General features: G+C 35.4%; 1 pseudogene; it reads right to left on the reverse strand.

The window, feature by feature from the left end:
• Positions 1-25441, reverse strand: LOC110926803 (annotated as a pseudogene).
• Between the last annotated feature and the right edge of the window lie 2228 nt (positions 25442-27669).

Genomic DNA, 27669 nt, shown 5'->3' on the forward strand with positions numbered 1-27669 from the left:
TCATGTGGGTTTGATTGAGTTCAGTTTGAATACTCCAGGAATGTTAATGTTGAAGTAATCAGCAAGCTTCAATGGGGTGGCTGGGTTGACGTGAGAGACTTTGTTCATAGCATACCGTAGCTTTCCGCCAATAGTAGCTTTTGAATTAGCAAGCACAACTGTTCTGGTTATCGGGATTGTTCCATAGTGAAATGATCCTTGAGGGTTGGGCCTTGCTGCATTTGCTGTCAAGTTCCATCTACAATAAACAGATTGGCAAGTACGGTTTTCAATAAGTGCGAATTTGGGGATTAGTTAACCGGTTACCTGATTGTTTTGCCCTGTTTCATGGACCAGTGAACCTGTTAGGTAGGTGCAATGGGAAATGGCAAAGACGGTCTGGCGGTAGATCCAGCATAATGAAGGATTCCGGTAGAAGTAAGAACTGGTTTTGTAAATCTAGTTGACGCAACAATGTAATAACCTTTCGCGGGGGAGTGAAGTGTTACCAAGAAAGAAGCGGATTGACCAACATGAAGGTCAATTGATTCATAGGATTCATGCAAAGTATGAGCTCCTTCTACTTCAACCAATTGCAATGTATGACACTAGATCCTAAAGTTAATCGAAGTTGTTAACGCCACATTTGACACCCTAAACAAGTACCTTTGACCTGAAATACATCAAAAATAAAACCAACCCATATCAGATCGAGTTCATGTCGCGCAGTCCCACAAGGCACTTTTACCGAAAAGAGATCAATAATTCTATACCTGCTTGACCAGTGAAAGATGTTGCACAAGGACTACCATTGATAAGTAGACCGGCAGGCTTAGGAAGAGTTTTCCCGGAGTCCAGTCTTTGTCTTAGCGTCTAGCAAAAGGAAACTTTAACTGTTTATAACTTCCAACAAACTGTAATATCTCTGAGAAGTTGATATGTTACAAAAAACAAAGTACAAACCTTGTGATCAGATTTCCACCAATCACTGACAAGTATAGTGAACTCAGCAACAAGTTTAAGATATGGGACAAAAATAACAGGTCTTGCTTGGATATTAAACCCTCCAAAAGCGCCAACAGCTCTATGCATACCGAGCGAAGCAAAATACGAAAAGGTTCCAATCTGATTTTTCACTTGCATATGATAAGTCCACTGTCCACCTGGTGGGATTGGACAGTTTGTTCCCAGCACTCCATCTTGCCATGAAGTCTTTCTTTGTTTTACGCCATTCCTGTTGTCACATTTTTCATAGATTACGCGGTTGAAACAATATCGCAAAACGAAATTAACAACCTGAAGCTAAAATAAACACATACCATGTGATGAGGAAAGGTTCATCCAGCTTATTAACAACATTAACAATTACATTGTCGTTAGTTTTGCACTCGATGGTCGGGCCTGGAAACTGCCCATTTGATAAGTATGCCCTGCAACCGAAAATTTTTATTTTTATACCAAAATTTTACAAAAAAATATTAAAAAAAATGATTAACTCATGGAAGAACACTTGATGGGACTTCCATTGCTGCCAAGAATATTTGGTGGCTTCTTAATTGAAGGTTATTAGCCTGTTGTTAATATGTAAATAAATAAAAAACATACAACTTTTAAAAAAATGTTTACGTGAGAGGTAAAATAATGCTACCTACCTTATTTTCTGTATCCCTGACAAATGATGCACTATCAAATTAACGCACCTTTACTCCATTCCAGTTGAAAAAAATCTGAAAAAAATAGATTTAAACTTGACTCGGGAAAATAATGAAATTAAATTCTAATTAGTAATTACGTGTGGCAAGATGGGCGGGTTGGATCAAAGGACAAATGGAGTTAGGTTGAAATGGGTCGGGTCAAAGAAAGACAACTTTAGTCCCCAATTAAGAGCACATGACCAATAAAATGACATAAATATATAGCTTTTATCAATGCTAAAACTTGAAAACTTACATTCTGCATACATAATAAACACCAAATTGCTTACTGGATTAACGTACCTAAACCCTGCCACAAACCCAGTTTGAAGTTAGACACGTATTAAGGTTACGATAATAAACATCCTAAATATTAAAAAATTTTATAGTAAAATGTATCAATCAACTAAATGTAAAATTATATGAGCTAGCCTTAACTTAACCTAACATATCGATTTGATTCTAAGTAGGTCACTCCCAATCCTACAATCAATCCAGGTTGCCCCTAAAAGACTAACCAGAAACTCATTCAATCTTTCACATGACCATCCAATCCAGGTTGCCCCGCCAAGATGCGGATAATCTCATCTTTGCTCGATTTCACTCGACGCATTGAAATTCATCATCACAACCTCTTAAAACTTATGAAAAGTTGAGGGAAACTTACGTTACCTGTTACTTTTTTCACCACATACAAATAGTAGTGTTTTATTGCAGGGGGAGTTTTGAACATAAATATGACCAGAAGTAGACATTTATAGAGCAAACTATTACACTGAAAAAATAATGGCAATGATTAAGGCCTCATCGTTCCAAGAGTTAGAAGACTTTTGTTTATATAGGATCCTTCTTTTCGATGAACTCCAACTGTCTCAGCTTTAGAGCTCTCGGAACTTGCCAGATCTATAAGGTTCTGCAATAGAAGGCGAATAAAGACAAAAGCTATTAAGAGCCAATTACAAACTGAACATTGATAAAAACAAAAATGAGGAAATAAAAGGTGGGGTTAAAAGCATAACAACTGTGACAGGTTAACATCCCCTCCATCATCATATTCACCGCAAGGGCTACTCTCGATTGTCTGTTACAAAGTAAAAGAGTAATGAGATGTTAACAAAAAACTAACCAGAAAAACAAAAGGTATGAAGAAACACAAAATGATAAACAATAACACGGATAATACAAGATCAAGTAGTACTTTAGTAGTGAATGTTTGAACAGAAAGAGAAGCTCAGTCCAAAAACACCCACATGCATTTATTGTTCTATTTTATTGTGAAATGAGGGTCCGTATTATTTACAAATATGTACAAGCATAATGAGTGGGAAACTACTATTTTTCCCGTCAATTTCATATTCTAATTACTCACAACTAACTGATGCAACTTTATGTTTCCTATAACAGCATAACTACTATTCATCTTCCATTCAAGACAAGACAACACGAAAAAGTCCCATCTTCATAATAATCTTTGACTCGAACACAAATTTTGACCCTTGCATCGAACAAATTCACTACAATATTAGTTCATGCATTTTCACAAACATTAAAAAAAACTAACACAAAAAAACTTACTTGTAAATCCAAAAGCAAAGGAACTCCAATTCAGATATAACAACTTCAGAAATGAAAGCAAAGGATTTGAAATAACTTCGATAAATAATCTTCACTCGAAAGCAAGAAACTGTAACAAACTTGTACTGACCTGCTATGTCGAAGGAATAATCATCGTTCGATTGTTATGTCAGATCTAGGGTTTCAACATAAAAAACCAAAAACAAACATCAGTAATAATTTCGATATAAGCAGGATATCACCTGTTTTAGGGTCACCAATCAGGAACTACCCACAAAAGATACCGCTTCCTTTGCCATTTCCACCCAGAACCAACCTCCATCTTGTTCACATGAATCATAATTTCACAACATTTAATCGAAAAACATGAAAATGTTTGGTTTGTTTCTTAAATCACGATTTTTGAAAAACCCGTAATCGATGAAGAAATCCTTAGACCTTCAATTTTGTTTTAACAAATAACATGACAAAGGGAGAACATATATCAGAGGAGGATTCCAAAGGATTCCAAACCTGCTACTCTTCAATCTCTGTACGGCTGGAGTTTTAGGGTTTGAAAAAGGAATGAAGAAACCAAAGAACGGATTGATCGGGTATATTGTTCATTAGGGTTTGTTGATGAAATCAACGTCAGATGGGGAGTTGAAGCAGAAGGAGGAGGAAGAACAACAGGAGTGAAAGGAGTGAAGGAGAAGAATTTGGCGATCGAGGTATTTAGGGTTTTTAGGAAGGAGAAAGCACATAGCGTGAAAGAGAAGCTGTGAGATTTTAGGTTATTTGACTATTTAAATATTCGGGCCATAACCTCAAAATGGACACCGCGTAGACCCATATCTTGACCCGAGAAGTTTCCCGCCAAAACCAATTGTGAGAAGCTCTAAAAACGCGCCACGTCAGCCCAAATTCTTATGTTTATTATATATAATAGATTAGTATTAAAAGAAATATATTAATTAAATAAATATAAATAAAATTTATGTGATTGAATGAGAGAATGCCATGTGGCATTATTTGTAGTCTTTTATTAATATTTAGATTAGATGAAAGTGATTTATTATTTTTGTTATTATATATGTATATCTAGGGTAAATTAGTAATTATATATATATATTTTTAAAACAATAAAAAAATGACACGCGTAAATGAATGTCATAATAAGTGTCATAAATGCGTGTCATAAACTCATGTCAAAAACAAGTGTCATCAACGTGTGTCATGAACGCGTGTCATTAAAGTGTGTCATAAATGTGTGTCATAAAAAGATGACACACAAATGCATGTCATGTTATTTTTATGACTTCTCAATCAACGAGACGCATTTGCGTGTCATAAACACCCTCTTATGACGTGCAATGCGCGTCAAGAAAGGTGTTTTTTCTAGTTCTTTTAATAATATCCCTTTTATTAATTACCTTTCCGAATTAAAACACTTTAATTCAACGTTTATGATTTTAAAAATTAGTTTGTCGGTTGTAACTATTTAGAATAAACAGAACAACCACAAAACATGTGAACCGAGCTATTAGTGAATTTGTTCAGTTTCGTTTGAGCCATACGCAAACCAAACCGATCTTACAAAAGGGACAAAATAACCATTATTATATTAGCTCCTACTAGATCCAATATCTCATCTTCAATCCAGGTTGTCTCTGTCCTCGGTCTTCAATTTTTTGTTTCGATCGGTTTACAATTCTACAATTAAATAAATAAACCTATCTATTACAAGGGGTTCCAAATAACCCATAAAAATACAAATTGCAAATAAATCAAAAATATACAACCGCAAACAACAAATCAAGGGATCTTGTGCTACATTAAAAAATAATCATAATGACAAAAAATTGTTTTTATAAAACATAACATCTAACTGAATGCATACGTGGCTATAATACCATTTATGGGAATTGTCACAGTGTACCAGATTAAAACATTATTTATGAAACCTGATTTAATAATAATTAATATCTGACGTGAATCAGATAAACGGAAGTGTGAATACACACAAACACACATATATTAAAACTGGTTGAATTCCTTCCAGTGATCCATATGCGATTCGATGAAACAATTATAACCAACCATAGGGTGTTTAATAATAGTACTTCAACGAAATACCAAAAGCTCACACGATGGATTGATAGATGATTCTGCTAGTAAACCGAACATGAAGCAGATCCGACACTCGAGATCCACGCAGCAGCTCTGATCCAATCAAACACAAAACGAGAAGGCGACACGCGGTGGTGGGGCTATGTCGGCGGCTTAGTGCCCGCCGTCAACAAGAAAGGGGAGAGAGGCTGGCGACGGGTTGGGGTTGTTGTTGTGGTTATGGTTGTGAATAGTTAGGGCTAGGGTTTAGATTTAAGAATAAATTTATAATAAATATATTTACCTATTAACCCCAATGTTTTAACTTGCTTTCCAAATTGTAAACCTTTTAATTACTACTCAGTCCCCAACCTTTATTTATTATTCCAAATAATCAATCCCTTGATGTTGTACCATAAATCGTGTTATATATTTAACAATTATAAATATGTTATTTGTGTCTGTCATACAAAGTGTAACTCTTTGAATCGTATCATGATAGAAACGTTAAATAATTGAGTATTTGATACACCAATTCCAACATTCTCTTGTTGATTACTTTGTGTTTAATTGAAATACACTCTCGATTTATTGAAAGTATTTACAAATTGTTTGTTTAATATATTACAATAATACGTCTTAATGAATAGATGTTATTAGGTCCAGAATAGCATAAATTGTTTGTTTAATATTTAGAATTGAATGCTAAATAGTTTATGTTTGATTCATGCAAATTTAGTAACTGAAATATTGTAGTAGTCAAGTGGGGCTAGCTCACTTGGTAGAGGCTCTTGCCTCTTAGTGGGAGGTCTTGGGTTCAATCCCAAGCAAGGATGAATTATTTGTGAATATAGGAGTTTGAGGAATGTAACGTTAGCTATTAAAAAAAAATATTGTAGTAGGTTTTCTTTTTATTTTAATTTATTATTCATAGTGCATTAGCATCCTAGAATAGTTGTATGAACTCAATTAGTATCCTATAAACTTAAATACATTTACTTTTTAAAAATATTTTTCTCATTACATTAAAAAAGCGGTGTCACAATTCTTAAGCTTTCACACTTTTTAATATATTTATATAGTGATCAAGAAATAAGCAATTGAAAAACTATTTTTAAAATAGAAAGTAATTCAAAATTTATTTTGTTGACTTTCAGTTTTTATTTAGATTCAATATTTCAATATTTTTGTAACAATATAATTTTTGTATCAGTTTTCGTTTTAATGTTAAGAAGACAAGGTCAGGAATCATACTTATCTATGTCGATGATCTAAATAAATTGGGACGCATATAGAAATTCATGAAACAATTGTTCTTTTAAAGAAATAATTTGAAATGAAAGATCTTGTAAAAACTAAATATTGTCTTGGTTTACAAATTGACCACATGAGCAATGGAATACTTGTGTACCAAATGAGTTATACTGAAAAGCTTTTAAAACGTTTCAATATGGATAAGGCAAATCCTTTAAGCACTCCAATGGTCGTTAGATCACTTAATGTTGAAAATGATCCATTTCGTCCGTGTGAGGACAATAAAGAAGTTCTTGGTCCAGAGGTACCATACCTCAATGCAATTGTAGCACTTATGTATCGTACGAATTGTATGAGACCTGACATTTCTTTTGCAATTAATCTATTAGCAAGATTTAGTTCATCTCCAACAAAAAGACACTGGAACAGGATTAAACATATTTTTTGATATATTCGAAGTATTGTTGATTTAGGCTTGTTTTATCCTAACGATTCAAAAGAAGGGGGTTATGCAGTTGCAGGTTATTTATCTGATCCTCATAAAGCAAAATCTCAAACTTGATATGTATATATGAATGGAGGAACTGCGATTTCATGCGTTCTAAGAAACAAACACTTGTCACAACATTCTTAAACCATGCTGAAGTCATTGCACCTACATGAAGCTTCAAGAGAATGTGTATAGCTAAGATCTTTGTCACAACACATATCGACTTCTTGTGAACTAGAGAATGATCGAAGTCCAACTCCTATCCACGAAGATAACGCAGGTTGTGTCTCACAAATGAAAGAAGCGTATATCAAAAAGGACAGAACAAAACATATACCACCAAGATTATTTGCATATACTCGAGACCTTATTAGAGACAATTAGGTCGAGATGAGATATGGTCAATCCAACAACAATTCAGCTGTTCTTTTCTCAAAAGCACTCCTTACAGCAACTTTCAGGTAACACGTTCATGATACTAGCATGCGTCATGTACGGAGAATGCAATGCCTTACAAATTGCAAACTGAAGGGGAGCTATACGCTACACTCTTTTCCCCTTATTTAAGGTTTTTACTCACTGAGTTTTTCTTTAGCAAGGTTTTCAATGAGGCAGTACTTCAAGATTCCAAAGTTTGCAAAGTGTCATCAAAGGGGAAGTGTTATGAATAACATATCGCACTTACCATGAATATCAAGATTTACCTCTAGATCTATCAAGCAAGTGGATAAATCATTTGTCAGACTTATAGATAATGTACCATACTACTTGTTCGCGAAATAGTTAATTTATTTGTAGTATAAATACTAGCTCAATGTTGAGAGAAAATTCACCTTATGTATAAACTTTCATAAGTTACACATTTCTCTACCTCTTACTCTTACAATCTTTCTGAAGTTCTTAAGTTTTAGCACTAATCTTGTGATATTATAACAATCATAAAATATATTAAAAAAGATAATATTACGTTTATTTAAAATAAATAATTTAATGATACAATTGTTTAAAAGAGATTACCAGTATTTTATTATTTTTTAAGAAAAAAAAACATAAAGTGGACATAATAAACTGTATGTAAAATACCATATGTTATTGGATGATAATCTTTTTTTGTATGTACATATTATACATCTAAAAAATGCTTATGAAAGCTACAAGTAAGGATTTCGAATACTATATTTCGTAATATGGCACACAGCTACTATATATTTCTAAGTTATATCAACCGGCCTTTTAATATTAGAACAAGCTTATAAGTTATAATTGCTTGCATAAGCACATGAAAATAAACTAAAACCTACCATAACTCTATACAAAACACTATTAAACAAATGATTATTATTGACATAAGATTTCATCGGAAAACCTTATTTGAAACTTGAAGGATTTCTTCGATAATTACTGGATTTTGACTGTTAGCAAATAGTCGTCTATGATACTCATTTGTTTAGCAGCGAAACCATAAAATATGTTTCTTAAACTTTCGGGGCAGGCACAGGGCTCGTTGCTTTATTAGCGGGATTACCGCGTTTCGGTTTCAGTCTTATTTTCTTCGAAAGGATGGCCTCTCGTCCCTCTATATCATATTCTTCCCCGACATCTGGTTGATATCTCCAATTAGTCTTGAGCTGACTATGTCCAACTACCCTTGGCTTTGGGTTAGCCTTGATCATGTCTTCAAGGTTATCCTGGGTTTGTTCTAGCACTCGTCCGCTTGTACCAGACCGCTTCATCAAACCTACATAGGGTCCACCATGGGTAGAGGCTCGATGCGCCTTTTGATCAAGCTCTTGTGTTTGGGGAGCTACCCCATTGAAGCTTAAGGTGGTGATGAGTACAAGAACAAGGATGAAAAAATGTATCCTTGTAGACATTTCAACATTTGAAGGGAATTGATTCAAAATATTAGTTGAATGATGTGGTGGTATATATATTATGTATGCATGTTTTAAAGGTGATGAGGGACGTAGGTTTAGAGGAACCCTAAACCATCAAAAAAGAACAAGAAAAATGAATTGATTGAATTAAAGAAACATCCAAACACTTGGTTGAATAAAACTTGACTTCTATCCCCACCGTTGACTATATTTTTGTCATTTATGAGGTGAAGAAAAGATTAGTTCTCCAAAGTCAATCTTAGTGGTACAAATCTTTTCAAACAATTTGGATGGTCCAATAAAGTATAAAAAAGATAATTTCCTGTTTGTTTTATTGTTCTTTTTTATTCCTAACTTCTACAAATCATATCTTTAAATTATTAAACGTGGTCCTTAAAATTATATTATATAATACTGTAAATAGCAATGTTTTAAAAACCGGTAAATACCGGCCGGTTATACTGGTATTACCAGTTTCAGATGTAAATCCGGTACGAAACACCCCGGTAAATATGTGAAACGGCATAAGGTTTGTACCGGCGGTAAAATCCGGTATACCGGTTTGAAACGTAATACCGGTACCGGCCCAGGGTTATTTTAGTTTGGGTTGTTACATATTTTTATTATATATGTTATTATCTTACGTAATTTTTATATATTATGATTATTCGTAACTAAAAGTTCTTATTTAATATTGTATGAAACGAAAATAATTGATGTATTCAACACTCAAATGGCTTAAACATATCGTACACTTTCATTTAAAAGAGCTTGTTGGAAAATTGAATGGTTTTCGATTATCTTTTGGATTATTTTTTATTATGGATCTACTTTTGGATCATCTTTTAATATGTAATCATTTATTTTTGGATTAACTTTTGCGTTGATGTTGTAATTTATGAAATTATAGAATTAGTTAGTCAACCCGGTTGAACCGCTCGGTACAACCTGGTTCAACCGGTTGAACCATTTTTTAGCCTAATCCGGTTTGATTTAAAAACCGGTTTTTAAAACATTGGTAAATAGCAACTTAGGTTGCCTTTACAAGCCATCGCATCGTTTCATTGGAAGGAACATGTTTGATTTTAACAACCAGCAAAAAAATGTGTCCCAAAAGAAATGCACCTTAGAAATGCACCTTTTGAATTAATAAAAATCGATTTATAAAAGGCTGCTACCGTTTTTGAATTAATAAAAATCGATTATGGTACTTGAGGTTTTCTGACCCTTACTTCGATTTCCGGCAAATCATCCTACATCGAATTGGAAGAAACGGTTTCAGCGACGAGGAAGTATCGGTTGAAACCGAAGTCCGAACTTTTTAGTGATGACTTCAGTGAGGATCGGTAAATTGGTGAATAGGATGATTTGAGCTTTCATTTCACGAGGCCACATGAAAATTGAAAAATAATATAAGACGCCAATTATACTATTCCAGAATCATGACTCGATGATCCTTACAAATCAAGAATCATAACCAAAAGTTCTTAACTTATATCCACTAATAATTGATTTGGTATATAGGGTAGGGATGCTGTACCTTATTCCAGAAGTGTAAGAAGTGTATTATAAAACTATATATAACACTATATAACACCATATAAACACCATATAACACCATATGACACCATGTAACACTATGTAACACTATATAACAATATATAACACTATACATCTATCATAGACATGCTATCAGACAAAATATAGTGTTATATTTGTTATATAGTGTTATATGGTGTTATATGGTGTTACCTGGTGTTTATATGGTGCTATATAGTTTTATATATAGTGTTATAATACACTTCTCACACTTCTGGATTAATGTACATGATCCTCTATCTTGGTATATATGTCATCAAGTTAATAATGTATGTTTGAATTATAGATTATCTTTACTTACTAAGAAAATTTTCGTAATGAGTTTGATATTTGTATATAACCATAATCATATAATACTTTTCGAGTAAATTACAAGTTTTATTCTTTATGTTCGTCCAAAATTTCAGGCGCTGTCCTTTACCTTTAAAATTGATGACTTTTGTCCTTAATGTTTGAAAATGTTGCATGTTATGTCCTTTATGGCAATCCCAGTTATAATTTTCAGTTAAATTATGTCATGTGTCACACCCCAAAAACGTCGCAGCGGAATATTAAACGTAGTGGAGACGGAAGTTGGTGCCCATTTATATCTTGTCGAGCGATGCATTTTATTGTTGGACATATTGGTTTATTTTAAACATAAGTGATTAGACATTACGTTTTAAAACACGACACAACTACATAGTTAAGATGTTTTTGATCCTCGCGGATCTTATTACAAAAAGTCCCAGAAAGTTTAAAAGTTGTCCAACATTTTCAAACAAACTACATGCATCATTCAGACACAAGATACGCCATGATTTCCCGAAGCCGAATTCAAGTACCTTTAGAACACGTTAAAAATCAAGTGTCAACACAAAGGAAGGTGAGTTCACTTATTCGTTTACTAACAGATTTTATTCCAAGGAAAACTTTCCGTTTAGGTGTTTATTTAAAACATCCATTTAATTCGTAGAAAGTCTATTTTACTTTCTTATTAAAAATCCATGGGCCATCCGCCGGTTCATCGATCCGACAACTGTAATATATATTGCCCAGGTTTTGTATTAAATTATAGCGTCAACTTTCAGATTCGTATGTTAGCTAGACGATACGAACTATATATTAACCATGCAGGGATAATCAAAATTAGACAATGAACAGAATATTAATTCGTAGTTTGACATTGACACGGTGCGACTGGTCACGACGGGTTTGTCAACCCGATAAATCTACCAACAATTCCTCGCGTACAATACTTATCTGATTAAACGACATCATGGGCGCAGGGTTCTTTCTCGAATAACAATATGATGTCTGCCTCACGTACAATATATATATATCCTACTAATATGACAATTTAATACACGTAGTTGCACGAATCCCCTGAATCTCCATCACTCGAAACTCAGGCCGGCATCCGTCTCAACTTTACGGTCTGTTTCGCCTCGGAAACACCATACCATCCCAATATCCAACATTTATTCATCTAAAACGTTTTACTTCGAAACGTGTAACTTATCAAACCTCATATATTTTCAGCGAAAATATATATATATTTTATATTAAAAAGGTATATTTTATTTCGAAAACATTATTAAACCCTTTTAACGACATGTTCTACCCCCAAAATATGTACAAAGCAGTAAAAAGGGGGGGTTTAGTGACACTCACCGTTGGGTGCCTATTTTAATACCGCAATCCCAGAGATTAATTTTTATATACGTCCTAATATAGGAACAATTCTAAATCAATATATATATATTACACAAAAATCCTAAGTTTCTCCGTTTCTTAGAATTATCACATAACTTTGAGATTTTCTCAAAAAGTTGTCATTTCTGATTATGTTGGCACGTTAATATATATATACATGAGTCCATATACATACATATATATATATATATATATATATATATATATATATATATATATATATATATATTTATTATGATTTTTGCAACTTGAACGATTTTATTGGTGACCGTTATTGTGTAAATTCGTTAACTCTTCCGTTTATACATATTATATATACAATTTGCGCGTCGTAATATATATATATATATATATATATATATATATATATATATATATATATATATATATATATATATATATATATATATATATATATATAAACGTTCACAGAATTTATCACCGAAATACCCGAACTATTACTAACTTATCCATCTTGGCATTTTTAAAATAAATATACATAAAACATCTCATGTGCACCAAATTTCATGCTCGACAAACAAATTACACATTTAACGCAGTTTTATCGTTTCTACCGCACAAAACGTACATGCATACATGCATAGTCTAAATTTCCCATTATTAGATTAACGCTTAACATATTATCACATTTACATGTCTAAATCACTTAACACATTTTATCACATAAGATTCACTCAAAATTCACCCACATTAATGTTCATTGAAAATGCGTATTTTAGCGATTCGGTAACGTTTTCGGGCGTCGGAAGTCACGTATGACCAACTAAACACCAAGTAAACCTAAAATTAGTTAAAATACTTGTTTTTAAATTATAAACATCAGTTAATTTACTGATCTAAATCAGTTTTACAAAAATCATCCGAAAAGCCGATTTTTGACCGTTTTAACGCATAGTTTTGCGTTAAACGTTACTATAATCATCTCAACTCAAAACGACTCGATATTTTAACACAATACATGTTATTTACTGATTAAAATGATGGTTATAATCAGATTAGTGCAGTTTTTGTCTAAGTCACATAAATCATGCGATTTCACGTATTTTACAACTTTTAATGCACCAAGTACAACATGCTAAGCTAGCAAACATTATGACAAAGTTATATATCACTAATCACTTCAAAATAACTTTATTTTAAGGTTTATAATCTGATCATAATTAATTTTTACTAAACCATACTCAAATCATCTTTTTATAAACATATATCATCATGCATGTCTAAGTAGATGGATCTATTATACCCATATCATAACATCATTATCTTACATAACCTTAAATGCATCTAAGGATACATTTACTTCATGTTCTTATAAATCACATCATGTTCATCTCATCATCATTAGATCATTTCACATAAATGCAACATTCCCTCTTTTATTTACATATGACAAAATTTAGTGTATGCACTTACATATACATATATACATACACGACATACACACATATACACACATGCATAAACTTCCAAAACTTCACTTTTTAGCACATCTACTTCAAATCATGGAACCTTTTTAAGAACTTTCTTCTATGACTCTTTTACAACACATGCATGTAATCATCTTTTCAAAATCAAATCAAGTAAGAATCATTTCACAAAATCAAAACACAACAAGTTACACTCCCACTCATAAACTTTCGGCCCTATATACAATACATATACACATTCACTCTTCTTTGATTTAAATCTCATTCTTTGTAGAATACAAGTTTTGTGATTGAACTCAAGAACAAGAGAAACCATCTAACATTTCCATCATCACTATGAATCAAGAACATGACTTAAAAACAAGGTTATACCTTCAAGATTTTTAGATGGGTCTTTGAAAATAGATGAGAATATGAGGGTTGTTCTTGCTTGATATCACTTCCAAACTCCCTTATTAGCTTGAAATCACCTTGGAAAGGTCTTGATTCTTCATGGAATGACTTGAAATTTTTGAATGTGTATGTGTGTGAGGGTGTTCGGCCGTAAGGTGTTCAACAGGGAAGAGAGAGATGAATTTTGAAGGATTGTGTCTTGGATTAAATGTAAAGTTGAGTGTGATATCAAGATTAATCATCACTACCAATTCCAAGATCTAACAAGTGACAAAACCAAGTGAGAGGTGGCCTCCAAGGCCGCCACCTTGTCCACTCTCTCTCCTAACACACACATAATTCTTTTATATATATATATATATATATAGGGGCTGGTTAACGTACAAATGCGCTTATCGTACATTACGTACGCTACAATCTCAGCCGTCAGATCATCTTCCCGCATTGAAAATCGCATGTTGTTTTTCTGTAACAATTTCGCATGTTGTTTTTTTAACATGCGATTTCTTCAAAATTACCACATGCGAAATTGTTACAAAAACCAACATGCTATTTCATCAAAATTATCACATGCGAAATTGAATTACCACATGCGAAATTGTTACAAAAAAAACAACCTGCTATTTCATCAAAATTATCACATGCGAAATTGAATTACCACATGCGAAATTGTTACAAAAAAAGAACCTTCTATTTCATCAAAATTATCACATGCGGAATTGAATTAACACATGCGAAATTGTTACAAAAAAACACCTGCTATTTCATCAAATTTATCACATGCGAAATTATTAAAAAAAACAACATGCGATTTTCATTGCGGGAAGATGATCTGACGGCTGAGATTGTAGTGTACGTAATGTACGATAAGGGAATTTGTACAGTACCCTTTACCTATATATATATATATATATATATATATATATATATATATATATATATATATATATATATATATATATATATATATATATATACAGGGTGGGGTTCGGCTACAAAGTCCATTTTTCCTACAAAGTGTACAAAGTCATAAAACACCACAATTTTAGCCATAAAACACACTCAAAACCCACATATAACAGAGTGAAAATCACCAAAACACAATATCCAAACCCTAACACTCCATAAAAACTTCAAACACACCATCGTAGAACTATGAATATAAAACACAACAAGATAATCAACATAAAACACACTAATGTTAGGCATTCGATAATCAAAGTCTCATCATCCAAAACACAACACACAACCCACAAATATGACGTTTTAGTAATCTCCGCTTTGTTATTTATGGGTTTTGAGTGTGTTTTATGGCCGAACTTGTGGTGTTTAATGACTTTGTACACTTTGTAGGAAAAATGGACTTTGTAGCCAACTCCCACCCTATAGATACATATGTAAATTAGTGAATAAAACAGGTATTTTACTAGATACCGGGTATTCTATCTAGCGTTTTAAACTCATTTTAGTGCATTTTAAATTATTTTTAGTGTTCTATAAAAATAAACTTGCCAAAATATTATTGAACAATATTTAGTATGCGCGCTGTGCTGCGCAGTACGCATTTTAAATCGCAAAAATAGGAATTTAAGCGTTTTTATTTATTTTTGTCATTCTATAAGAATAAACTTATCAAATTCTTGCTAAATTGATTTTTAGTTGCCTTGACGGGCTGTGTTGACAGTATTTTGTCGGTATACGCGCTGCATCACGCGGTACGCGCTTAAACTCGAAAAACAGAGTTTCTTAGCGTTTTAATTTATTTTTCCTCACGAATATGATGAAAATATTTATTCTTATCATAACAGACTATTTTTAGGATTTTCACACTGTCCGGCTGGTCACCGATGTTCGTTTCGCATTTTAATCGTTACGCGATAAGCGTTTATCTTACTGCTTCCAACAAAATTTTTACCAAAATTTAATTATACCAACACATTAAATTTCATGTATAAACACCATAACCAAACAAATATAGTCCTGATACCTATTCACAATACGTGCTACAATCATACGGTACGGCCTGAAGAGCCGGGTGTCACATCATGTGCATTACACATGAGAGTAGAACAGTCATTTCACCTCCCACTTGTCTTCCCCCCCCTTCTTTAATACCCTAATAACATCCCAATCGTTTCACCTTTGCAAATTAGGGCTCATCATCACCCATCAAATTAGGGTTTAAAGATGGAAAACTGTTCTCAGTCTAATAGTAGTAAAAAGAGGAAATTTTCACCTATTGTTTGGGATAGAGATGATAAGGAAGCTTGTAATTCATCAGTGACTAGATCTTCACCTGCGAATGTTGTTCTACCCCCTCCTCCTCCTCCTCCATTGCCTAAATCCTACCGTCGATCACCTATAGTTCCTATAGCTATTGCGCAAAAATCCCCTGTAGAAAGTAATAAGGTTCAGTCTTTAGGTAATACTCCAATTGATACTAGCAAGCATGATTCTCCTAGATTTGAACCCCGTATTGCGAAGCATGATTCTCCTGGAATTTAACTGCATGTTGGTTTATCTTCTTCTGCACAGGAAGAGCACCTTGGGTACAATCAGGATGTAGGGCCACCAGAAGATGATTACGTGCCCACACGGACAATAAGATCCTCTCAGTGGGCCAATGCCAATTCTCCATCTATCTGATGAAGGTGAACTTTCTGATGATGACAGGGTCCAGCAGAAGAAAGAATCTTTACCCTAATTTGATGGGTGATGATGAGCCCTAATTTGCAAAGGTGAAACAATGGGGATGTTATCAGGGTATTAAAGAGGGCCCCTCCCCGCCCCCACTATGTTGCGCCTTTGGTTTCATCGGGTTCTTCTTGTTTCGAGTCAATACAAATCAAATAATTCTTTGGTTCTGATTAGTATATATTAATTCAAAATTTATGTAAAACAATGATGAACAACATAGTTTGAATTAGAGCGATTAACAAATAGGAATAACTAACAATTGTAGATGACTCGAACGTGACTCTGATGCATTCTTATAGCAATGGGTATATCAATAGAGAAAAGTTCAATCAACAAATTAACATTTTGTTTATATTTAAGTGGCTCATGTTTTCAACAGATGAACCGACGTAACTTAAATTTGAAATGACGTGACGATTGCAAATGAGCGCATAGTCACCTATATTAACAACTGCTACATTTGTTTCAAATATCTGACGTTCACACAAAGAAAAGAATGTTTTGAATAAATATAGGATTTTTCACATTTAGAATAATGATACTAAAACATTCATAATCAATATCATGCTATAACACGCCGGCTGACGTTAACTTTTTAGTGTACATTAACTAATCCATGTCCCACCCACATTTATTTAAAACAAGCAATATAATAAACAAAATAAAGAAAAGATATTAAAAGTCAACCCCACCCCCCTTTTCTTTCCCGCATTTCTGACCACCCATTCCGATGACAAATCCGGGAGGCGTAAATCGTCAGTTTGGTGTGCAAAACGGCCCCATCAAACATATCCACCTCCCACCAATTATAGAACTGACGTAGTGTCACACCCCGACCACGTAAAACATCAAATCGTGGCGGAAACGTCGGGGAGTGTTGTAACAGAATTATTGTTTCATAACCTTGGCATTCAAAGTTATGTTTTATTCATCAAACATGAAAGTTGCATTGTCTTAAACGAAAGGAAACAAGAGTACATAACAAAATTAAACTAGTTCTATCTTCATTTTTAAGTCACTAAAGCACAGGTCCGCCCTAGTGTGTCAAGATCGTCCTATGAAACAGCTCTTGAAAACACATGTGAAAATAGGTACGTCAGCATAAAAATGACTGTGAGATACATAGGTTTTATGAAAATAGGATTCATGACTTAGGTTTCAAGAAATGTTTAATAAAAATAAGTCATGAATCTAGTTAAGAGTTTTCTTTTATAAATCATATGAAAATGTAATAAGAAATCAGATTATATAAAAAAAAAGGTGTATGGTTAATAAAATAACCAAATAAAATGAGTTGTATAAAACAATCTGTTTTGTAAAACAATGTCTTGTGAAAAATATACAAAACAAAGTCACTTATATATAGGAAATACTAGCGGCGTATCCACCATGCTTGTATCATACTACACACGTCTCGTTACTTAAGTCACTTAAACAAACCACCAATGTATAATGTTCATGTTTAAAACGATTGTAAAATGTTATTGTATAAACCATGTCAAATGTTAAAATGTAATCATGTAATGGGTAACAAATGTTATGTATGGTAAGTAAATGTGATTACTTAAACCGAATGTAAAAATGTACAAAACAAAGGGATTGAATATATCAAAAGTCATGTTTTGTAAAATAAATGCATGCTTTACTGATACAAACACTTATGCGGTAAGTTAAACGCATACATTCAAGCCTTGAGACAGTAGGATAACCTTAGAGTAAAGGTTATCAAAAAATGTTTTCCGATTCAGTCATTTCTTACATCCAAACAAACCTAGCATGTCAGGAACGGGATTTATCAAGTCCTATGGTACCACTACTTACTACCAAGCGGCGTAGCTAATGTTAATGAACGTATTTTAGTCTCGTTGAGTTGAACAAACCAAATGTCATACGTGTAAACATGTTATGTGAAAACAATGTACCAAGTATGCAAAGTTAACATACAAAGCAGAAAAGTCAGGTAAATCAATGTGCTATCATGCTCAGTAAACATACATAGCAGAAGTGTAATGTAAAACAATGTACTAAGTATGCTAAGTTAACATACATATCATAAAATGTAATGATGTGCTAGCATGCTAAGTAAACATACATAGCAGAAATGTAATGTAAATCAATGTGCTAACATGCTCAGTCAACATACATAGCAAAGCATAATTGAAATCATGTACTATATGCCTACTAATGAACATAGCAAGTATATGATATGAAAACATGGAAAGCACGAAAGTAACAAGTAGGCACATGTGTTTCACCCCAAAATGTTTGAAAAACAATAAAAGAGGGGACTATGTACTCACTTGAGATTGCTTAGAAGTCCTAGGATAACCACCAAGCAATGCTAGAAGCTCACGGAATCAAACAGCACCTAATATAGGTAACTACGTTAATAAACGGACCTAAATCGGAGGATCGGGTAGCATGAGGGTTCGTAAACCAAATGAGTGTAAGAACTCATGTAATATGGTTTAACAAAGCCTACATACTAAAACAGAACCTATCCTAAGTGCTTTTGACCCATTACGACCCGTTTAGGTAGCTTATGCTACTTTAACGCGTCGTTCGCGTAAAACGAGTTCGGACCGCCTAACTAGTCTTATGACAAGTAAAATATGCCTTAACATGTCTAATATTGTTGCCAAATCAATTTAGATGTCACAAATTGGGTTACATAGGCTTAAAATGAATTTTGGCGCAAAAGGGCATTTTGGTAATTTTCCTAAGGCATATAAATTACCTATCATACAACTACTTAAACGACGTGACCATAAGGTATAACCTCGGAAGGTTATTCCCTATGCAACTATGGTCACCTAATGTGTTTGGTCGGATCCTAATGATCGACCAAATGGGTCGGGTTCGAAAGTATAAGCGATTGTTTTGATCGCTTACCTTACGACCCTATATAAGCACAAATCTAAAGTGATGAGCTAAACATGTTAAAACATGTTTAACGAATTTAGAAAACAAGTTTGGTGTCAAGACAAAGTGTCTTGATACCCAAAAGTAGTTTGGTTATACGCAAGAACACGCATTTTGGCCGAAACTACGACTCGTCACTAAGCCTAGATAACTTGGTAATCAGTTAGCTATAGTCACTAGGGACTATAACCATCGTGATTACGCTCACGTTATGAAGTTCAAACGAACTTCGCGTTGACCATAATCTGGTCAATGCAGAAAGTCAAACGTAGTTTGACTTTTAAGCTAAAAACGCATAAAAAGAACGAAGAAATGCTTACAAAGGGTCCGAGCAAGTTTGATTTTCCAAGTATTCTCAGGTATGAAGTGGTAACACTTCAACTTAGAGAAATCTCAGAAAAATCAAGTGGGTTTGAGCAAATGGGGTGGGGGTATTTATAGATATGGCACAACCTTTAAGATCATTCATCGTAAAACGAGCTTCGATCTAGGCCGTACACTTGCACCCCTTGTTTTGCAAAACCATGGGCACCCCTAGAAAGGCCCATAGTATCAAAAATACCATTTGCATGAGTGTATAACAGCTGGAACAACTGGAAACAACAAGAAAATTGATTATGTGCAGGTCTGATGTTCCCACGCGGCCCGCGTAAGAGACAGGCTTGGGCTACGCGGCCCGCCTGAACTCTGCAGATCAGCAACAGCTTTTCATATTTATAGTTTCAGTCCCTGTTAGTGTTTTAAGCTCATTTTGACATGTTTAAGGCCCGTTAAGCCAACTTTAAGGCCCTAAAATGTTGCCCTAACATTGTGGACATGAAACATGCTCAAAAATATGCCGGATGTCGGTTCGTTTGGTTGTACGATCGCGATATTCGCTTAATTACGACGAAATGCGCACGAACGCGAAAAACGATCCAAATTGCGCGACAAATGGATTTTTCTTATGCCAAACACTAAAATAAAATATTTTAATGCTTACATAAATTTTTGGATGTCCGGATGTATTCAGAACGTAAGTTATGCGCGAAAATGCAAACATATGCACTTTTTGACGCTTTTAGTCCCTGAATGAGTATAAAGTTTATTTTAGCATACCGAACCTCTCAAAGCCTATTTCTAAGCTATGCAAAGGATATTTAAGGTATGTTTAACTTATGGTCATGTTCCGGAAATGTCCTTTACAGTTCAAATCGGCATACTTTCGCAGTTTGTCGAATTTAGTCCCTGTAAGCGAATAAACTTGATTTTGCCATACCAAAGCCTTCAAAACTTATTTATAAGTTATGTAAAGGTTATTTAAGGTATGTTAAGCATAAATTGATGTTCCGGAGTGTTTGTCGCGTTAAACTGATTGTGTTCATGCACCAGCTTGCGTATAACTCCCAAGAAAGCGATATAGAGTTTGAAATTGAATAAAAGTCAAAACATGAAAGATGTCAAACATAAACAAACAAATATTGGGATCAAATAACTTTATTTCATTGATAATTGAACTGTTTGAAATGATTACAAGCACAGATGTCACAGTCTCCCCTACTTGTGGAAATTTCGTCCCGAAATTTGTTTAGAGGAAACTCGTGAGAAAAGATGTGGATACTTCGCTTTCACTTGATCTTCACGTTCCCAAGTAAATTCTGGTCCACGTTTAGACTCCCACCGAACTTTGACCAAAGGAATGCGCTTGCGTTTAAGCCACTTGACTTCACGATCCATAATTTCCACAGGTTTCTCAACAAAATGTAGTGTTTTGTCAACACGAATTTCGTCAAGCGGTATGTGGAGGTTCTCATCAGCTAAACACTTCTTGAGATTGGACACGTGGAAGGTTGGATGAACATTTCCAAGTTCAGGAGGTAACTCAAGCCTGTAGGCTACCTTACCGATTCTTTCGACGATCTTGAATGGTCCAACGTATCTAGGTGCAAGTTTTCCTGTCTTTCCAAATCTGATCACATTTTTCCAAGGTGAGACCTTAAGTAATACACGATCACCGACTTGAAACTCCAAGGGCTTGCCTCGTCGGTCCGCGTAATTATTTTGACGGCTTCGAGCTGTCTGAAGGTTATCGCGAACTTTCTTAACCTTATATGTTGTCTCTAGAATGAGGTCAGGTCCAGTAAGCTGAGCCTCACCTATCTCATTCCAGCAGACTGGTGAACGACATTTTCGACCATAGAGAGCCTCGAAAGGAGCCATGTTGATGCTGGAGTGATAACTGTTGTTGTAGGAGAATTCAATCAATGGTAGATGTGAATCCCAACTACCACCAAAATCGATCACACAAGCTCTAAGCATATCCTCCAAAGTCTGGATTGTTCTTTCCGTTTGGCCATCTGATTGTGGATGATAGGCTGTGCTCGGATTAAGTTGGGTCCCCATAGCAGATTGCATGGTTTTCCAAAAACGAGACGAGTAGCGAGCATCTCTGTCAGAAATAATGTTCAAAGGAACACCATGTCGAGATACGATTTCATCGACATAAATTTTAGCAAGCTTTTTAGCAGATAGATCCTCGCGGATCGGCAAGAAATGCGCTGACTTTGTAAGACGATCTACAACTACCCAGATGGCATCATGACCTTTCTTAGTGCGCGGAAGTTTGGTAATCAGATCCATAGCAATGTTTTCCCATTTCCAAACTGGAATCTCTAGTTGTTCTAATAAACCAGAAGGATGTTGATGTTCAGCCTTAACCTTAAGACAAGTAAGGAATTTTGAAATGTATAAGGCAATGTCTTTCTTCATACCAGGCCACCAATACTGAGTACGAAGAACCTTATACATGTTATCTGAGCCAGGATGAATAGAATAACGAGACTTATGAGCTTCATCCATAAGCAAGGTGCGAAGATTGTCTTGACTTGGGACCCACAAATGGTCCATGAAATAATATGACCCATCGTCTTTAAGCACAAGATCAGGCTTAATGTGATAGGGTAATTCCTTACCCATCAAACCTTGTGAAATAAAAGTATGTTGAGCCTGAGAAATGCGGGCTTGGATATCAGATCGAGCTTGAATATTAGATTGAACACGAACACAATGAAGCTTGACACGTTATTTACGACTCAAAGCGTCAGCCACGACATTCGCCTTACCAGGATGGTAGCGAATTTCGCAGTCATAGTCGTTTAGAAGTTCAACCCATCGTCGTTGCCTCATGTTGAGTTCTTTCTGATTAAAGATGTGCTGAAGACTTTTGTGGTCAGTGAAAACCACGCATTTTGTACCATACAAATAGTGTCTCCAGATTTTGAGAGCGAAGACAACTGCACCTAACTCAAGATCATGAGTGGTGTAGTTCTTCTCATGCACCTTCAACTACCTTAACGCGTAGGCTATGACTTTGTTCCTTTGCATGAGAACACAGCCAAGACCCAAATTCGATGCATCACAACACACGACAAAATCATCATTACCCTCAGGCAATGATAAAATAGGCGCGTCACAAAGTTTATGCTTCAAGGTCTGAAACGCTTCTTCTTGTTTGGTTCCCCATTCAAAGGGTTTGTTCTTCTGAGTTAGAACAGTTAGGGGAACTGCAATCTTCGAGAAATTTTCGATGAAGCGGCGGTAATAACCCGCAAGACCAAGAAAAGAACGAACCTCAGTAGGAGTAGTAGGCGTATCCCAATCCTTAATTGCATTGATCTTGGAGGGATCTACATGAATACCTTGTTTGTTGACAATATGCCCCAAAAATTTAACTACCTTAAGCCAAAATTCACACTTAGTGAATTTGGCAAAAAGTTGCTCTTTTTTCAGGAGTTCCAGAGTAAGACGAAGATGTTGCTCATGATCAGCTTGTGTCTTAGAATATATCAAGATGTCGTCAATGAAAACGATGATGAACTTATCTAAATTAGGCTTGCAGACCCTATTCATCAAGTCCATGAAAACAGCAGGAGCATTAGTCAAACCGAATGGCATAACTGTGAACTCATAATGCCCATAACGAGTGCGGAAAGCTGTCTTGGGAATATCTTCTTCATGCACACAAAGTTGATGATACCCAGAACGAAGATCGATCTTCGAAAAACAAGTAGAACCCTGTAACTGATCGAAGAGATCATCAATGCGAGGTAGGGGATATCGATTCTTGATGGTAAGCTTATTAAGCTCATGATAATCGATACACATTCTGAAGGATCCATCCTTCTTCTTGACAAAAAGAACGGGAGCACCCCAAGGTGAAAAACTAGGACGAATAAAACCTTTGTCTGAAAGCTCCTGAAGTTGCTTAGACAACTCCTGCATTTCAGACGGTGCAAGACGATATGGAGATCTGGCAATAGGATTTGCACCAGGTACGAGATCAATACGGAACTCGAATTGGCGTGCTGGGGGTAAACTAGGTAACTCTTCAGGAAACAACTCTGGATAATCCCGAACAACAGGGATATCTTGAATAGACTTACCTTTGCCTTTATCTGCTACAACACGTGCCAAGAAGGCCACATTGTTCTTTCGCAGATACTTCCGAGCTTGAAAACAAGACATGAGTTTGAGATTACTAGCAGGTTTCTCACCACGAACCTGTAGAATCTCACCTGACGAAAGCGGCACACGAACAATCTTCTTGAAACAAACTACCTCCGCGTGATGCTTGGCTAACCAATCCATACCCACTATAATGTCGAAACTCCCCAGTTCCATTGGCGTGAGGTCGATAGGAAAAAGATGGTTGTTAAGGTTCAGCTGGCAGTTACGAAGAACAGAATCGAGAACAATGGGATCACCACTAGCAACTTCTACTGTCAAAGGCTTTCCTAGTTTCGTTCTAGACACGCGAAGCAATGGCTCAAAAGATAATGACACAAAACTCTTATCGGCACCTGAATCAAAAAGAACAGTAGCAGACTGATTATTTACAAAGAACGTACCATTGACCACTTCATTGTCTGCTTGCGACTCTTGTACATTCATTTTAAAGACTTGACCTCGAGCCTGAGCCTGAGCTGGATTCGCATCGGCGAGTCTTGGGCATTGGTTACGGTAGTGGGTCAGATCCCCACAGGTATAACAAGAACCCGGTGGGTAGTGAGGTCGTGCAGCTTGACCCTGTTGCTGAAAAGGAGGCTGAGCAATTTGTTGAGCCGGGTTCTGAACTGCCCGATTCTGTTTGGCAGGAAGGCGGCATGTGGCAGCAAGATAACCATGTCTTCTACAGTTGGTGCAATGATGACACTGGAGGTGTGGCTGATGATGACCGTTACACCTGTTGCACAAAGGTGCATTGCCAAGGTATGGTTTCTTGGCAAGTGGTTGCGCAGGCTGATTTGGTGCAGCTTGATTTGCCTGCGCAGTAACGGCGAATTTTTGGGAAGCCTTTTGCTTCCTAGAACCCTTCGAGGAACCAGAATCCTTACCCTTTTTGTTCTTACCCTTCTTGCTTTCACCTTTATCAGACGCCTGCTTCTTACCCTTGTCACCCTTTTTATGCAGCTTACCCTTTCGAACCTGCGACTCAGTCAAAGTCGCAAATGGCTCGATTGCCTGACGAACTGTGGTAGGGTTACTATCAGTGACGATGTCTTAAATGGAGTCAGGTAAGCCATCAATATACCTTTTGATAGCTTTCTCGAGTGGGGTAACCATGGTAGGGCAAAGTAAACTCAATTCTTCATACCTGTCAGTATACGCCCGGTGTTCGCCACTATCCTGTTTCAAGTCATCAAACTCTCTTTCCAAAGCTCTCAGTTCATGACGAGGGCAAAACTCCCTCATCATAAGAGCCCTAAGTTCAGCCCATGTTTGTGCTAAAGCAACCTCGGCACCACGATCTCTCATAATCCTTTTCCACCCAGTAAGAACCCTCTTCTGAAATACGCTGGAAGCAAACTCGACTTTCCGATTCTCAGGACATAGAACGTGACGAAATGTACTCTCAATGCTCTCGAACCATTGAAGGAGCCCAGTTGCCCCTTCAGAACCACTAAACTTGAGTGGTTTAGCCGAATTAAAACTCTTGAAATTGCATGGAGCATTTTGGTTGTTGTTGGCCTGGTTCACCTGAGCAATAATGTTTGGGAGTACTGCAGCCATATGTTGCGCCATGATATCTGCCATTTCGGCATTAGATAGCGGATTTTCGCGTCGAGGAGGCATTCTAAAAGAGGAAACATGAGAGGAAACCAGTGAGATGATTAGATGAAAAGAATGAGATGAAACAAAATCGACAAAAGCAAAGATGGTGGTCATTCGCCCGTATCTCAAAGCAAACAAACGACACACAGTGACTAATCATAGTAAATGGGTCAAAAATAATGTATCGCGAAGACATGCTCGCCTATAAGTGAACACAAACCCCAAGAGTTCCCAGGTAAGAGTGACTGGTCCGATTATGTGGATTTGTACGAACACTCAAGCCTTAAACAGAAAACCCAGGGTACAGGCATTCACTCTTCCAGTTTGCACGTGTTCACACTATTTAGAACCCAAAACTTTGACGAGGTTTTTGAAAATTTGGAAGGCACAAGGCCAAAAATCAAACTGGAAGGGTTCAAAACCATATAATAAATCATTTAAAAACAGATGATTGATTTTCTAAAATCGTTTCGGAGAATTGGGTTCTTGTTTTGGCAATCACCTAAGGATAGGTGAAGTACATGTTTTAAAATCTAAATACAAGACAACTTGTGTTGGGATCCTAGAAAGGTTATAGTCTAGGTCAAAGCATTACTAATAACCTAATTCCCTATAACCATTGGCTCTAATACCAACTCTTCTGTCACACCCCGACCACGTAAAACATCAAATTGTGGCGAAAACGTCGGGGAGTGTTATAACAGAATTATTGTTTCACAACCATGGCATTCAAAGTTATGTTTTATTCATCAAACATGAAAGTTGCATTGTCTTAAACGAAAGGAAACAAGAGTACATAAAAAAAATTAAACTAGTTCTATCTTCATTTTTAAGTCAGTAAAGCACAGGTCCACCCTAGTGTGTCACGATCGTCCTATGCAACAGCTCCTGAAAACATATGTGAAAATAGGAACGTCAGCATAAAAATGACTGTGAGATACATAGGTTTTATGAAAATAGGATTCATGACATAGGTTTAAAGAAATGTTTAATAAAAATTAGTCATGAATCTAGTTAAGAGTTTTCTTTTATAAATCATATGAAAATGTAATAAGAAATCAGATTATATAAAAGAAAGGTGTATGGTTAATAAAATAACCAAGTAAAATGAGTTGTATAAAACAATCTATTTGGTAAAACAATGTCTTGTGAAAAATATGTTATTAGTGAAAAATGTTATATGTCTAAATTGAAATGATTCAAATAACGCTACGATATGTAATATCATAGAAGCACTTATATATAGGAAGTACCAGCGACGTATCCACCATGCTTGTATCATACTACACACGTCTCGTTACTTAAGTCACTTAAACAAACCACCAATGTATAATGTTCATGTTTAAAATAATTGTCAAATGTTATTGTATAAACCGTGTCAAATGTTAAAATGTAATCATATAATGGGTAACAAATGTTATGTATGGTAAGTAAATGTGATTACTTAAACCGAATGTAAAAATGTACAAAACAAAGTGATTGAATATATCAAAAGTCATGTTTTGCAAAATAAATGCATGCTTTACTGATACAAACACTTATGCGGTAAGTTAAACGCATACATTCAAGCCTTAAGACAGTAGGATAACCTTAGAGTAAAGGTTATCAAAAAATGTTTTCGGATTCAGTCATTCCTTACATCCAAACAAACCTAGGATGTAAGGAACGGGATTTGTCAAGTCCTATGGTACCACTACTTACTACCGAGCGGCGTAGCTAATGTTAATGAACGTATTTTAATCCCGTTGAACAAACCAAATGTTATACCAAATGTAAACATGTTATGTGAAAACAATGTACCAAGTATGCTAAGTTAACATACAAAGCAGAAAAGTCATGTAAATCAATGTGCTAGCATGCTCAGTAAA

The sequence above is a fragment of the Helianthus annuus genome, chromosome 2 (genome assembly GCF_002127325.2).
Source record: "Helianthus annuus cultivar XRQ/B chromosome 2, HanXRQr2.0-SUNRISE, whole genome shotgun sequence".
NCBI lineage: Eukaryota > Viridiplantae > Streptophyta > Magnoliopsida > Asterales > Asteraceae > Helianthus > Helianthus annuus.